The sequence below is a fragment of the Balaenoptera ricei genome, chromosome 8 (genome assembly GCF_028023285.1).
Source record: "Balaenoptera ricei isolate mBalRic1 chromosome 8, mBalRic1.hap2, whole genome shotgun sequence".
NCBI classification, from domain to species: domain Eukaryota; kingdom Metazoa; phylum Chordata; class Mammalia; order Artiodactyla; family Balaenopteridae; genus Balaenoptera; species Balaenoptera ricei.
In genome coordinates, this window is record NC_082646.1 from 32,790,703 (window position 1) to 32,806,042 (window position 15,340).

The window sequence follows — 15,340 nt, forward strand, 5'->3', positions numbered from 1 at the left end:
CTACTAACAGGACAAAAGCTTGTACCCCTGTCAATCCTATATCAAATTGCACCATCAATCAATCTAAATCTAATATTAGCCCTATCCATACTTTCTATCCTAGTCGGAGCTTGAAGTGGATTAAACCAGACACAACTCCGAAAAATAATGGCCTACTCATCAATTGCCCACATAGGAAGAATAACAGGCATCTTACTGTATAACCCAACCATAACCATCCTAAACCTACTACTATATCATAACAACCCTCACTATATTCATACTATTTACTCAAAGCTCAACTACCACCACACTATCACTATCACACACATGAAACAAAACATCTGTCACCACAACCCTCACCATACTCACTCTACTCTCAGTAGGGGGACTCCCACCACTGTCAGGATTCATGCCTAAGTGAATGATCATTCAAGAGACAACAAAAAATAATACCATTATTCTACCCACACTCATGGCCATCACAGCACTACTCAACCTATACTTCTACATACGGCTCACATACTCCACAGCACTAACTTTATTCCCCTCTACAAACAATTCAACTCCACAAAACAAATAACCCTTTTACAAACCATAATCGTAATATCCACAATACTTCTACCTCTCACACCAATACTGTCAATCCTAGAATAGGAGTTTAGGTTAAACCAGACCAAGGGCCTTCAAAGCCCTGAGCAACTACAATTTACTTAATTCCTGCTCAATAAATACTGCAAGACTATATCTTACATCAGTTGAATGCAAATCAAACACTTTAATTAAGCTAAATCCTCACTAGATTGGAGGGATACATTTCCCACGAACATTTAGTTAACAGCTAAATACCCTAATCAACTGGTTTCAATCTACTTCTCCCGCCGCAAGAAAAAAAGGCGAGAGAAGTCCCGGCAGGGTTGAAGCTGCTACCTTGAATTTGCAATTCAAAATGATCATTCACCACAGGACTTGGCAAAAAGAGGGCTCAACCTCTGTCTTTAGATTTACAGTCTAATGCCTTCTCGGCCATTTTACCTATGTTCATAAATCGCTGATTATTCTCAACCAGCCACAAAGACATTGGCATCTTATATTTACTATTTGGTGCCTGAGCCGGAATGGTGGGCACTGGCTTAAGCTTATTAATTCGCGCTGAACTAGGCCAACCTGGCACACTGCTCGGAGACGACCAAATTTACAATGTAGTAGTAACAGCCCACGCATTTGTAATAAATGCCGGTGCAGGCACAGGCTGAACTGTGTATCCACCCTTAGCCGGAAACTTAGCACATGCAGGCGCTTCAGTTGACGGTACTATTTTCTCTCTACATTTAGCAGGAGTATCCTCAATTCTCTGGGCCATTAATTTTATCACTACTATTATCAACATAAAACCACCCACTATAACCCAATACCAAACACCACTATTCATATGGTCAGTCCTAATCACAGCGGTATTACTTCTATTATCCTTACCTGTCCTAGCAGCCGGAATTACCATACTATTAACCGATCGAAACCTGAATACAACTTTCTTTGAACCTGCAGGAGGAGGAGACCCAGTCCTATATCAACATTTATTTTGATTCTTTGGACACCCCGAAATATACATTTTAATCCTACCTGGGTTTGGGATGATCTCACACATTGTAACTTACTACTCGGGAAAAAAAAAACCTCTTGGATATATGGGTATGGTATGAGCTATAATATCAATTGGGTTCTTTGGTTTTATTGTATGGGCCCATCATATATTCACAGTAGGTACGGACGTTGATATGTGAGCATACTTTACATCAGCCACTATAACTACTGCTATCTCTACAGGGGTAAAAGTATTTAGCTGATTGGCAACACTCTACAGAGGCAATATTAAATGATCACTGGCCCTGATGTGAGCCTTTGGTTTCATCTTCCTTTTCACAGTCGGCGGACTGACAGGTATTGTCCTAGCTAATTTGTCATTAGACATTGTCCTTCATGATACCTACTATGTAGTCACACACTTTCACTATATGCTCTCAATGGGAGCTGTTTTCACTATCATAGGAGGGTTTGTACACCGATTTCCACTATTCTCAGGATATACACTCAACTCAACATGAGCAAAAATTCACTTTGTGATCATATGCATGGGTATCAACATAACCTTCTTCCCACAACATTTCCTAGGCTTATCTGGCATACCTTGACGATACTCTGACTATCCAGATGCCTATACAACATGGAATACTATCTCATCAATAGGCTCATTCATTTCATTAACAGCAGTTATACTGATAGTCTTCATTATGTGAGAAGCATTCACATCCAAACAAGAAGTATTAGCAGTAGACCTTACTACCACAAATTTAGAGTGACTAAGAATGTCCTCCATCATATCATACATTTGAAGAACCAACCTACATTAATCTAAAATAGTCAAGAAAGGAAGGAATCAAACCCTCTCCTATAAGTTTCAAGCCAACATCATAGCCACTATGTCTTTCTTCATGAACGAGATATTAGTAAAACTTTATATAACTTTGTCGAAGTTAAGTTACAATTGAAAATCTTGTATATCTCCATGGCATATCCCTTCCAACTAGGCTTTCAAGATGCAACATCACCCATCATAGAAGAACTACTACATTTTCACGACCACACACTAATAATTGTTTTCCTAATTAGCTCCCTAGTCCTCTATATCATTACACTAATACTTACAACTAAGTTAACACATACCAACACAATAGATGCCCAAGAGGTGGAGACTATTTGAACTATTCTCCCGGCCATTATCTTAATCTTAATTGCCCTGCCATCATTATGAATTCTTTATGTGATAGATGAAATCAACAGCCCATTTCTTACTGTAAAAACTATAGGCCACCAATGATACTGAAGCTATGAGTACACTGACTACAAAGACCTGAACTTTGATTCCTATATAATCCCAACACCAGACCTAAAACCAGGAGAACTGCGACTACTAGAAGTAGATAACCGAGTAATTTTACCTATAGAGATAACAATCCGAATACTAATCTCCTCCGAAGACATACTACACTCATGAGCCATACCCTCCTTGGGCCTAAAGACAGACGCAATCCCAGGGCGCCTAAACCAAACAACTCTTAATATCAGCACGATCAGGCTTGTTCTACGGACAGTGTTCAGAGATCTGTAGCTCAAATCACAGCTTCATGCCAATTGTTCTTGAGCTAGTACCCCTAAAATACTTTGAGAAATGATCCGTGTCTATGTTATAAACTCATTAAGAAGCTAAATTAGCGTTAGCCTTTTAAGTTAAAGATTGAGAGCCAAAGCTTTCCTTGATGACTTGCCACAACTAGATATATCAACATGATTTGTTACTATTTCATCTATATTTTTAACACTATTTATTATATTTCAACTAAAAATCTCAAAGCACATCTCCTACCCCAACCCAAAATCAACACTCACTAAAACACAAAAACAATATGCCCCTTGAGAAAGAGTATGAATGAAAATCTATTTGCCCCTTTCATAAACCCAGTAATAATAGGCATCCCTGTTGTCATCCTGATCGTTATATTCCCAAGCATTCTATTCCCAACATCAAAATGACTAATTAATAATTGCATAATCTCCCTTCAACAGTGATTAATTCAACTCACATCAAAACAAATAATAGGTATTCATAACCACAGGGGACAAACCTGGTCACTAATACTTATATCGCTCATTCTATTTATTGGCTCAACCAATCTCCTTGGACTATTACCCCACTCATTTACACCCACCACACAGCTCTCAATAAATGTTGGAATGGCTATCCCTCTATGAGCCAGTGTCGTGATTACAGGCCTCTGTAATAAAACAAAAGCATCCCTAGCCCTCTTCTTACCACAAGGCACACCCACTTTCCTCATCCCTATGCCAGTAATTATCGAAACTATTAGCCTATTCATCCAGCCAGTAGCACTGGCCGCACAACTAACAGCCAATATTATGGCAGGCCAGTTACTAATACATCTAATCGGGGAGACAACCCTTGTGCTAATAAGCACCAGCACATTCACAGCTCTCATTACATTTATCATTCTTGCCCTATTCACTATCCTCGAATTTGCTGTCGCTATAATTCAAGCCTAATGTATTTACCCTGTTAGTAAGCTTATACCTGCACAACAACACATAGTGACCCACCAAACCCACACGTATCACATAGTAAATCCTAGTCCTTGACCCCTCACAGGAGCTCTTTCAGCACTTCTCATAATGTCAGGCCTAATCATGTGATTCCACTTCAACTCAATAGTTCTACTAATACTGGGCCTATTAACTAATATTCTAACAATATATCAATGATGACGAGACATCATTCGAGAAAGCACTTTCCAAGGCCACCACACACCAACCGTCCAAAAGGGACTTTGATACAGAATAATCTTATTTATCGTATCAGAAGTCCTATTTTTTACCAGCTTTTTTTGAGCCTTCTACCACTCAAGCTTCGCCCCCCACTCCTGAACTAGGCGGATGCTGACCACCAACAGGCATTCACCCCTTAAACCCCCTAGAGTACCACTCCTCAACACTTCTGTGCTATTAGCCTCTGGCGTATCCATTACCTGAGCCCATCATAGCCTTATAGAAGGAAATCGCAAATATACTCCAAGCCCTTTTCATTACAATTGCTCTTGGTATTTATTTTACACTACTACAAGCATCAGAGTATTACGAAGCCCCTTTTACAATCTCAGATGGTGTCTATGGATCAACTTTCTTCATAGCCACAGGATTTCATGGACTGCATGTAATTATTAGATCTACCTTTCTTATTGTTTGTTTCCTATGCCAACTAAAATTCCACTTCACATCCAACCACCACTTCAGCTTCGAAGCTGCTGCTTGACATTGACCTTTTGTAGATGTTGTATGACTATTTCTTTACATATCTATTTATTGATGAGGCTCATAGTCCTTTTAGTATTAATTAGTACAACTGACTTCCAATCAGCTAGTTTAGGTACACCCCGAAAAAGAACAATAAACCTAATACTGACCTCATTAACAAACACAATACTAGCCTCATTACTCATACTTATTGCCTTCTGACTTCCTCAACTAAACATCTATGCAGAAAAAACAAGCCCCTACGAGTGCGGATTTGACCCTATAGGATCTGCCCGCTTACCCTTTTCTATAAAATTTTTCCTAGTATCAATCACCTTCCTTCTTTTCGACCTAGAAATTGCCCTCCTACTACCCCTCCCCTGAGCAACCCAAACAAACAACCTAAAAATGATACTTATCATAGCCCTATTTTTAATTTCATTATTAGCAATCAGCCTGGCCTATGAATGAACTCAAAAGGGGTTGGAGTGAGCTGAAGACGGTATTTAGTTTAAAATAAAACAAGTGATTTCGACTCATTAGATTATGGTTAAACTCATAACTACCAAGTGTCCCTAGTACATATAAACATTATCATGGCTTTCACTATATCCCTTATAGGTTTACTGATATGCCGGTCCCACCTAATATCCTCACTACTTTGCTTAGAGGGCATGATATTATCACCATTTATCCTAGCAGCCCCAACAATCTTAAACTCACATTTCACCTTAGCCAGCATAATACCAATCATCCTACTGGTATTCGTAGCCTGCGAAGCAGCTCTCGGATTAGCCCTATTAGTAATAGTATCAAACACATATGGGACCAATTACTTATAAAACTTCAACCTTCTCCAATGCTAAAATTTATTATTCCCACAATCATACTAATACCTCTAACTCGACTATCAAAAAACAATATAATCTGAATTAACTCCACAACCCACAGCCTATTAATTAGCCTTACAAGCCTACTTCTTAACCAATTCAGCGACAAGAGCCTCAACTACTCATTAACATTCTTCTCGGATTCCCTCTCCACACCATTACTAATCCTAACAATATGACTCCTCCCCCTAATATTAATAGCTAGTCAATCCCACTTACTCAAAGAACAACTAATCCGAAAAAAACTTTACATCACAATACTAATCATGTTACAAACACTTCTAATCATAACATTCACTGCCACAGAGCTAATACTATTTTACATTATATTTGAAGCCACACTAGTCCCTACCCTTATTACCATTACCCGTTGGGGTAACCAAACAGAATGACTTAACGCAGGACTCTACTTTCTATTCTGCACATTAGCTGGGTCACTCCCATTACTAGTGGCATTAACATATATAAAAAACATCATGGGATCCCTAAATTTCCTAGTACTTCAATATTGAACCCAACCAGTATCCAACTCCTGGTCCAACGTCTTTATATGATTGGCCTGCATGATAGCTTTTATAGTAAAAATGCCCCTCTATGGCCTCCACATTTGACTACGCAAAACACACGTAGAAGCTCCCATCGCAGGCTCCATAGTCCTTGCAGCCGTACTACTAAAACTCGGAGGCTACGGCATGCTACGAATCATGTCAGTACTTAATCCCCTAACAGAGTATATAGCATACCCTTTCCTTATGCTTTCCTTATGAGGGAAAATCATAACTAGCTCTATTTGTCTATTTCAAACAGACCTAAAATCACTCATCGCCTACTCCTCAGTCAGCCATATGGCACTCGTTATTGCAGCTATCCTCATTCAAACCCCTTGAAGTTATATAGGGGCTACTGCCCTAATAATTGCTCATGGCCTCACGTCGTCTATATTATTTTGCCCAGCAAGCTCAAATTACGAGCGAGTCCATAGCTGAACCATAATCTTAGCCCGAGGCCTGTAAATTCTTCTCCCACTAATAGCCATTTGGTGACTATTATCAAGCCTAACAAACCTGGCCCTACCCTCTACCATTAATCTGATCGGAGAACCGTTCGTAGTTATATCAACTTTCTCATGGTCAAATCTCACTATTACCCTAATAGGAACCAATATTGTAATTACAGCCCTATACTCCATGTATATACTAATCACAACACAACGCGGCAAATATACACACCATATCAATAACATTATGCCCTCCTTTACATGAGAACACGCCCTTATAGCCCTCCATATCCTTCCACTTCTACTCCTGTCACTAAACACCAAAATAATCTTTGGTCCCCTATACTGTAAATATAGTTTTAAACAAACACTGGATTGTGGATCTAGCAACAGAAGACTAAGACTTCTTATTTACTGAGAAAGTATTGCAAGAACTGCTAATTCATGCCCCATACCTAATAGTGTGGCTTTTTCGAACTTTTAAAGGATGGTAGTTATCCATTGGTCTTAGGAACCAAAAAATTGGTGCAACTGCAAATAAAAGTAATAAACCTATTCTCTTCTTTTACCCTAATCACATTACTAGTACTAAGTACTCCAATCATGATAACTAGTACAAACTTCTACAAAAATGATAAATACCCATCATATGTAAAAAATACTGTCTCCTGTGCTTTCATTATCAGTCTAATCCCAACAATAATATTCCTTCACACAGGCCAAGAAATATTCATTTCAAACTGACACTGAATTACTGTCCAAACCCTTAAATTGACACTTAGCTTCAAAATAGATTATTTCTCAATTATATTCATACCAGTGGCATTGTTCATCACATGATCCATTATAGAATTCTCAATATGATATATACACTCAGATCCTTGTATCAACCAATTCTTCAAGTATTTACTCCTCTTCCTCATCACCATACTAATCCTTGTTACAGCCAACAACCTCTTCCAACTTTTTATTGGATGAGAAGGGGTATTGGAATCATATCTTTCCTGCTCATCAGATGATGACATGGTCAAGCAGATGCAAACACAGCTGCTCTTCAAGCAATCTTATATAACTGCATCGGAGATGTCGGATTCATTATATCAATGGCATGGATTTTATCTAACACAAATGCATGAGACCTGCAACAAATTTTCATACTCGACCGAAACCCATTAAACCTCCCTCTCACAGGACTCGTACTAGCTGCAGCTGGAAAATCAGGCCAATTTGGACTTCACCCCTGGCTCCCCTCAGCAATAGAAGGTCCTACCCCAGTCTCGGCCCTACTCCACTCAAGCACAATAGTTGTAGCGGGAATTTTCCTACTTATCCGATTTTACCCTTTAACAGAAAACAACAAACTCATTCAAACAATAACACTCTGCCTAGGAGCCCTTACCACCCTGTTCACAGCCATATGTGCTCTTACCCAAAACGACATTAAAAAAATTATCACCTTCTCTACCTCAAGCCAATTAGGTCTAATGATAGTAACAATCGGTGTCAACCAACCTCATCTAGCATTTTTACATATTTGCACACACACTTTCTTTAAAGCCATAGTATCATATGCTCTGGATCCATTATTCACAATCTAATCAACAAGCAGGACATTCGAAACATAGGAGGCTTATTCAAGACCTTACCCTTCACTGCAACAACCCTTATCATTGGATGCCTAGCGCTAACAGGAATACCTTTTCTCACCAGGTTTTACTCTAAAGACCTAATTATCGAGACCGCCACCACGTCTTATACCAACTCCTGAGCCCTATTAATAACTCTAACCGCTACCTCCCTCACAGCCATCTATAGCACTCGCATTATCTTCTTTGCACTACTAGGACAGCCCCGCTTCTCTCCTTCAGCTCCTATCAATGAAAACAACCCACTCTTAGTTAACTCCATCAAACGCCTATTAATCAGAAGTATTTTCGCTGGCTTCCTCATCTCCAACAGCATTCCTCCAACAACTATCCCCCTAATAACTATACCTTTATACTTAAAATTAACTGCCCTTGCAGTAACAGCTCTGGGCTTCGTGCTAGCATTCAAAATCAACCTTAACACACAAAACTTAAAATATACTCACCCCTCAAACTCCTCTAAATTCTCCACTCCCTTAGGATATTTCCCCACCATCACATACTGCCTACCTCGCCATCTAAACCTATCAATAAGCCAAAAATTAGCAACCTCCTTACTAGACTTAATCTGACTAGAAACTATCCTACCAAAGACTACAGCCTACATTCAACTAAAATCCTCCACACTAGTCTCAAACCAAAAAGGCCTTATTAAACTATACTTTCTATCATTCCTCATTACCATCACCCTGAGTATACTCCTATTTAATTACCCCAAGTAATCTCCATAATAACCACAACACCAATAAATAATGACCAGCCCGTAACAATCACCAATCAAGTACCATAGTTGTATAATGCCACAATCCCCATAGCCTCCTCACTAAAAAATCCAGTCACCAGTATCGTAAATAACCCAATCTCCCAGCCCATTAAACTTAAACACAATTTCCACAACCTCATCCTTCAAAATATAAAATACCATTAAAAACTCTACTACCAACTGTAAAAGAAATGTCCCTAATACAACCTTATTAGAAACCCAAACCTCAGGATATTGTTCAGTGGCTATAGCCGTTGTATAACCAAACACAACCAATATCCCCCCTAAATAGATCAAAAATACCATTAGACCCAGAAATGAACCATCAAAATTGAACACAATCCCACACCCAACACCACCACCCACAATCAACCCTAGACCCCCATAAATAGGTGAAGGTTTTGAAGAAAATCCCACAAAACTAATCACAAAAATAATACTTAAAATAAATACAGTATATGTCATCATTATTCTCACATGGACTTCAACCCTGACCAATGACATGAAAAATCATCGTTGTCAGTCAACTACAAGAACACCAATGACCAACACCTGAAAAACACACCCACTAATAAAAATCCTCAACAACACATTCATTGACCTCCCTACCCCATCAAATATCTCATCATGATGAAATTTTGGCTCCTTATTAAGCATCTGCCTAACCCTACAAATCCTAACAGGCCTATTCCTAGCAATACACTACACACCAGACACAACAACTGCCTTCTCATCCATAACACACATCTGCTGAGACATCAGTTATGGCTGAATCATTCAATATATACACGCAAAAGGAGCTTCCATATTTTTTATCTGCCTTTATGCCCACGTAGGATGCGGGCTATACTATGGATCCTACGCCTTTCAGGAAACATGAAACATTGGAATTATCCTACTACTTATAGTCATAGCCACCGCATTCATAGGCAATGTCCTACCCTGAGGACAAATATCATTCTGAGGCGCAAATGTCATCACAAATCTACTCTCAGCAATCCCATATATCGGCACCACCCTCGTCGAATGAATTTGAGGTGGCTTTTCTGTAGACAAAGCAATACTAACACGATTCTTTGCCTTCCACTTCATTCTCTTCTTCATTCTCTTTTTGTTTTTACATCTGGCCAATCAGGGCTGGAATTAAGCCATATATGTCTATGCCAGAGATGCTAAGATGTATGGAGAAACTTTTCTGAACAGAAAGACCTCTGTCAGTAAAGGGAAAGTGAAGGGGCTAGGGCAGGGGTGAGCACGTCACTCAACCTGGCCTTATTTTTCTCATTAGTAAAATGGACATCATAAATGAATAAATTAATATAATTATCTATCTATCTTTCTATCTATTTTTCTATCATCTGTCAATCACTTGGAGCAGTGCCTAGCATGTAATCAGTGTTATCTAAGCCTTAGTTATTATTGTTATTATACATTGGCCATATACAGACTGCTGGTTTTGAACAAAATGCTACAAATGACAGTGTTCTGATTAAACTGTGGTTCATCTTGTGAAAACAAAATGGACTTTTAACACTGGAAACATAATAACAAATAAACCAGATAGTGTAAAACTTGAGAATATTATGATCAGATCATTCTCAGCTTGTTATTTCTAAGTAGTGAATTAATGTTTTATATAAAACTGTGATATAATTTATCTTAGCATTTAAATTCACATCCAGTCTCAACATAACAATACCTTAAATTTAAATTTATACTAGTTCATACAATGTTATCACATGACATTTCATTTGCTCTTCAAATCACACTTTGAAATGGGAATAGTGATCCACATCTCATAGATGAAGAAACCTAAGCTCAGAGGGATCAGATGATACCTTGGCAAACGTTATGGGGTCAGCTTAAGACTGGCAGCCTGGTGTCTTAACTCCATGTCCAGGGCTCTTGCCACCCTGTAATTAAATATAAGCCTTTAAATTGACTTCAGTTAAACTTTACCTTGACTCACCACTTCTCTCATTATTACAGATATTAAACTTCAAAATTACATATATATCTGATTGCAGCTATATGCCAAGGTAGAAATGCCATCTTTGATCTAAAATAATTTAATCAAATACCAATTATATACAAATCCCAATGAACCCTTGAGATTATAAAAAGTTGAGTAAATTAAGTTCTATAATAATCCATACTATAAATAGACTAGAAAGCTTGCAAATAAAGGGACTCTGAAAGGAATTATCTCAGAATGTGAAAAGCTAACATTTACACATTGTTTTTTTCAAGTTTACATTTTTATTTCTTATTTTCTTTAATTAAAAAAAAAACTAGTATTTTGCTTTAATTATGAAAGTAATACATTCTCAGAACATTTGAAAAATGTAAAAATATACCCAGTGTAAAGCAAAAATTACCTATCATTCATCATTCTACTCAGAGATAATCATTATTTAATATTTTTAAATAACTCTCTCTTAAATCAGAGATATGCCATATATATATATTTACACATTAAAATACACTGGGGACTTCCCTGGCGGTCCAGTGGTTGAGACTTTGTCTTCCAATGCAGGGGGTGTGGGTTTGATCTCTGGTTGGGGAGCTAGGATCCCACATGCTTTGTGGCCAAAAAGCCAAAACATAAAAAAGAAGCAATATTGTAATAAAGACTTTAAAAATGGTCATCAAAAAAATCTTTAAAAAATTACACTGTATATTCTATATCTTTTTTTACTACCATTACAAGCATTTCTTTTTAAATTATCATATAATTAATAACCAAATAGAATTTATTCCAGAGATAAACCACCATTGGACGGTGAGTTGAGGCTGATCTGAATGCCTTCTAGGGCTGAGATGATGTCATTGATCACTACAGCTGAAGTCAAGAACGCATTTCCTACCACCTTATTTAATTGGATGACTCCCCTTACAGGGAAAACTGTCCACAAGGAGCATATATAATGAAGCAGTTATCCTACACCAAGTAACCAAAGGTAGACTCATTTTGGAAAAAGGGCTGCAATTGTCTGAGGAATAAAATGACCTACTGGTGGTGCGTCTTTATATACTTGCAGCTCTCCTATGGCCACCCAAAAAGTGGTCAAAGGTACAAGTGCTTTTGAGAGAGAGGCAGGTTAATGCCTGAATTCCACATAAGGACTGCAGTCCCAAAGGTACCCCTGGTGTCTCTGGAAAGACAGTTTTGTTTACAGCTGTTGCCTACCCAGATGGGACCTGCCTCAGTCAGAGATGACAGGTTGTAAGTGCTTCCAGCTCAAGGTTCTCAGTTCAGTTTGAATATCTGAGTCTAGTCCTTGTCTTTGGAGGGACTGTCTGAGGGCAGTCTGTCCCGTTCTAGTTGTCCTTGCCACTGGCCAAGTGGCTTTTTTATATCTCATCTAGGGCTTGTAATCTCTCTTGTATAAATGAAGTAAATGAAGTCAGAGTTAAATGGTTCAGGGGCGGCATCTATGCTCCAATAAGAGAACCAGATTCCTTCCATGTTGTTGCTCTGCCCTTTGTGGCTATAAACACGTCTCAAGATGGTAGTGTCCCTGTGCCAGGCAGAATAGAGGAAGAGATGAAGAGGGAAAATGACATATTGATCATGTCCTATAAGGAGGGCTCCTGGAAGCTGCCATATGATATTTGCGTTCACAATCTTTTGGGCAGAAGTGAGTCACATGGCTACACTTGAATATAAGGGAAACGAGGAATTGTAGTTTTTATTCTGAGTACCAAGTTAAACATTGTATTATCATGGCAATAGGGGAGAATGATAAGTAGCAGTTTCTAACGTGAAAAGAGTTGTGCTTAAAATTACAAACCAGTTAGCAGCCGCAGCATTGTTAAGGATATAACTACTACAGCAGAACTAGATCTGTTCAAATAAATTCCTATTTGAATAACCATTTGTTATTTCAAATAGAAATAAAGCTAGCTTCCAAAATCACATGGGTGTCATTGACTTTAATAAATATTCAAAATTTATATTTAGGCTATGATCTGATTCCATTATTTTTTGTGTGGTTAAATTGGTATCTTCATTCCCTTGTGAGCTTTCCATAAAACACAAACTTTATGTTTTGTTCTTTACCCTTACTTTGCTAATGAATAACTAGTCCACTTCTAAAACAAGGAGATATCAAAGATCATCTGTCCATCCACCTTCCTATCTCTGTTTTTACCTTATTAAGTTTCTATTGATTTAATTGCTTTTGAAATGGTTCTTAGGAACTGGAAAGGAGGGGGGAAGGATAGATTAGGCATAGAATAATCAGAAGTAATGAGACTTACAACACAGTACTTTGGTTGATACTTGTTTTTCCCTTCTCTTTTGTAAAAAAGAAAAAATGCTGATTGTTATGTCTACATGTATGGAAAATATTAACACAGGTAGAGACATTTATTCTCAACAGGCTTTTTTTCCCCCTCAGCTTGGGTTTATTTTTCCTGTGCTTCTACCAATGATTTAACTATTTGAAAATGTTCATTTTTTCAGTGAGAGGTTTCCAGTATTAACATTTGGAAGGGCTTCAGATAAACTGAGGAGAACTGGTTTGAGCTTTTGGACCCTGACAGGTTTACCTCTACTCCTTACAGCATAGATTCTCTGGTGTCCCTCATAAAATCCATCTCACTCATGAAACTTCGATAATTAATTTCCTCCTAGCTGCAATGTTAAGTTGAAAATCTCAAGTTCACAAGGAACAGTAAAGCATTTAGGAAGGTAGGACTACAAAGCAAAAGTAAAACAACATAAACATAAATCCAGCAAGTCTCTATCATCCTTTTCATTTCCAAAAAATTTTGATTTAAGACTACACATCCAAAGTAGTTGTCTTCTTCATGATTATCACATAGGAAAAATGAGGCTACCCTTGCTCAGATATTTTTGGAACTTCTCTTTCAGATTTCCTTAAGGACCTTTGGATAGTCTTCAACTATCCTTAATAATGGGAAATACACATTGAGTGTGGGTTTGATTTTGGGAACAATCTAAAATAATTTGGAGACAAATCCAATGATTAAGTCATCTGAAAGCAGTTTTAGTCATTGATTCAACAAATATCTATTGCGCTCCAATGTAAACAAATACCAGAAATAAAAGCATGAAAAGTACATGTCTTGCTCTCAAGATGCTTAATGTGTAAGTGGGCCAAAAACAAGGGATAAGATGGCTGATTTTGAGTCTAATATACTTCATTGTCTATTTTTCCTGTGTGTCCCCAGGGCCCACTGCAGTCTTGCCCTGGATGTGCTCTGGAGTTGCCTTACTGGTTGGACTCCTTTGTACTCACGCTTTTCTGAGGAGATAGGTGGGAAGTGATAACTCATCCACACTTTATTTTGACAAATGGAAATGAGTGAATGGAAATCAAATGGAAAAAGCTGTTTCAAGTGTCTGGAGTGATTTTGTCATTTCTGTTTTCTTACATCAGTCTCCACCTCTCTTTCAGAAGTTACAGCAGAAAGTCTCAGAATAAAAAAATAAAACCTCCAAAGAATTCTTGAGAAATGCTTAACACAGTTAAGCTCACAGTTTCTGCTCTTAAACTTTTAGTTTTGTATATGCATGTGTTAAAGATTGCAAAAATTAAAGATGAACAAAGGGCTGATGGGAGGGAGGGAGGGAGTACTAATGTCTTCCTCCTGAACATATTTTTCTCTTATTTGCTTTTGCTTTTGTTTTTCTTGTCATTCTGTGATGGTTAGGATCTCTGAACAATGTTGAATAGAAGTGATAAGCAGAGAATGCTTCTGTTTCCCCATTAAGAATGATTTTTGTTATAGGTTTTTGTTCCTAGATATCCACCATCCATGAAAATAAGTTCCCTTCTATTCTTGGTTTGCTGAGGTTTTTATTTTGAAAATCCCTGTCCTGATTGGGCCATTCCACCACTTGTGGGCCCTGGGAATCTAAAACTATTGTTTGTTGCTTCTACTGATTGAGAATCTCAGATAGTGTGTTCTTCTAAAGTTTTAGGTAGTTTCCTTGGAGTTCCCACTGACTGAAAAAAAACTCTCCTATACTGTTTTTGGTCAAACATTTTGCCATAATACTAATGGCCTGTGTACACAACAAATACATGTTAGTGGGTGCCTCTGAAATGGTAAAGATGAAAATGGGGCTGCAGAAGGGAACATGAAGGGCTTCAACTGGTTTTGAAATTATTTAAAAATTTTAAAATTTCTTGAAAAAATCTAAAGTAAACACCACAGCATGTTAATATTT

General features: G+C 37.9%; 3 pseudogenes; all 3 read left to right on the forward strand.

Moving 5' to 3' along the window:
* Nucleotides 1–2,545: 2,545 nt before the first annotated feature.
* On the forward strand, nt 2,546–3,212 carry LOC132370463 (cytochrome c oxidase subunit 2-like; annotated as a pseudogene).
* A 250-nt stretch (nt 3,213–3,462) lies between these two features.
* On the forward strand, nt 3,463–4,144 carry LOC132370464 (ATP synthase subunit a-like; annotated as a pseudogene).
* A 1,329-nt stretch (nt 4,145–5,473) lies between these two features.
* Nucleotides 5,474–9,097, forward strand: LOC132370130 (NADH-ubiquinone oxidoreductase chain 5-like; annotated as a pseudogene).
* The last annotated feature ends 6,243 nt before the right edge of the window (nt 9,098–15,340 follow it).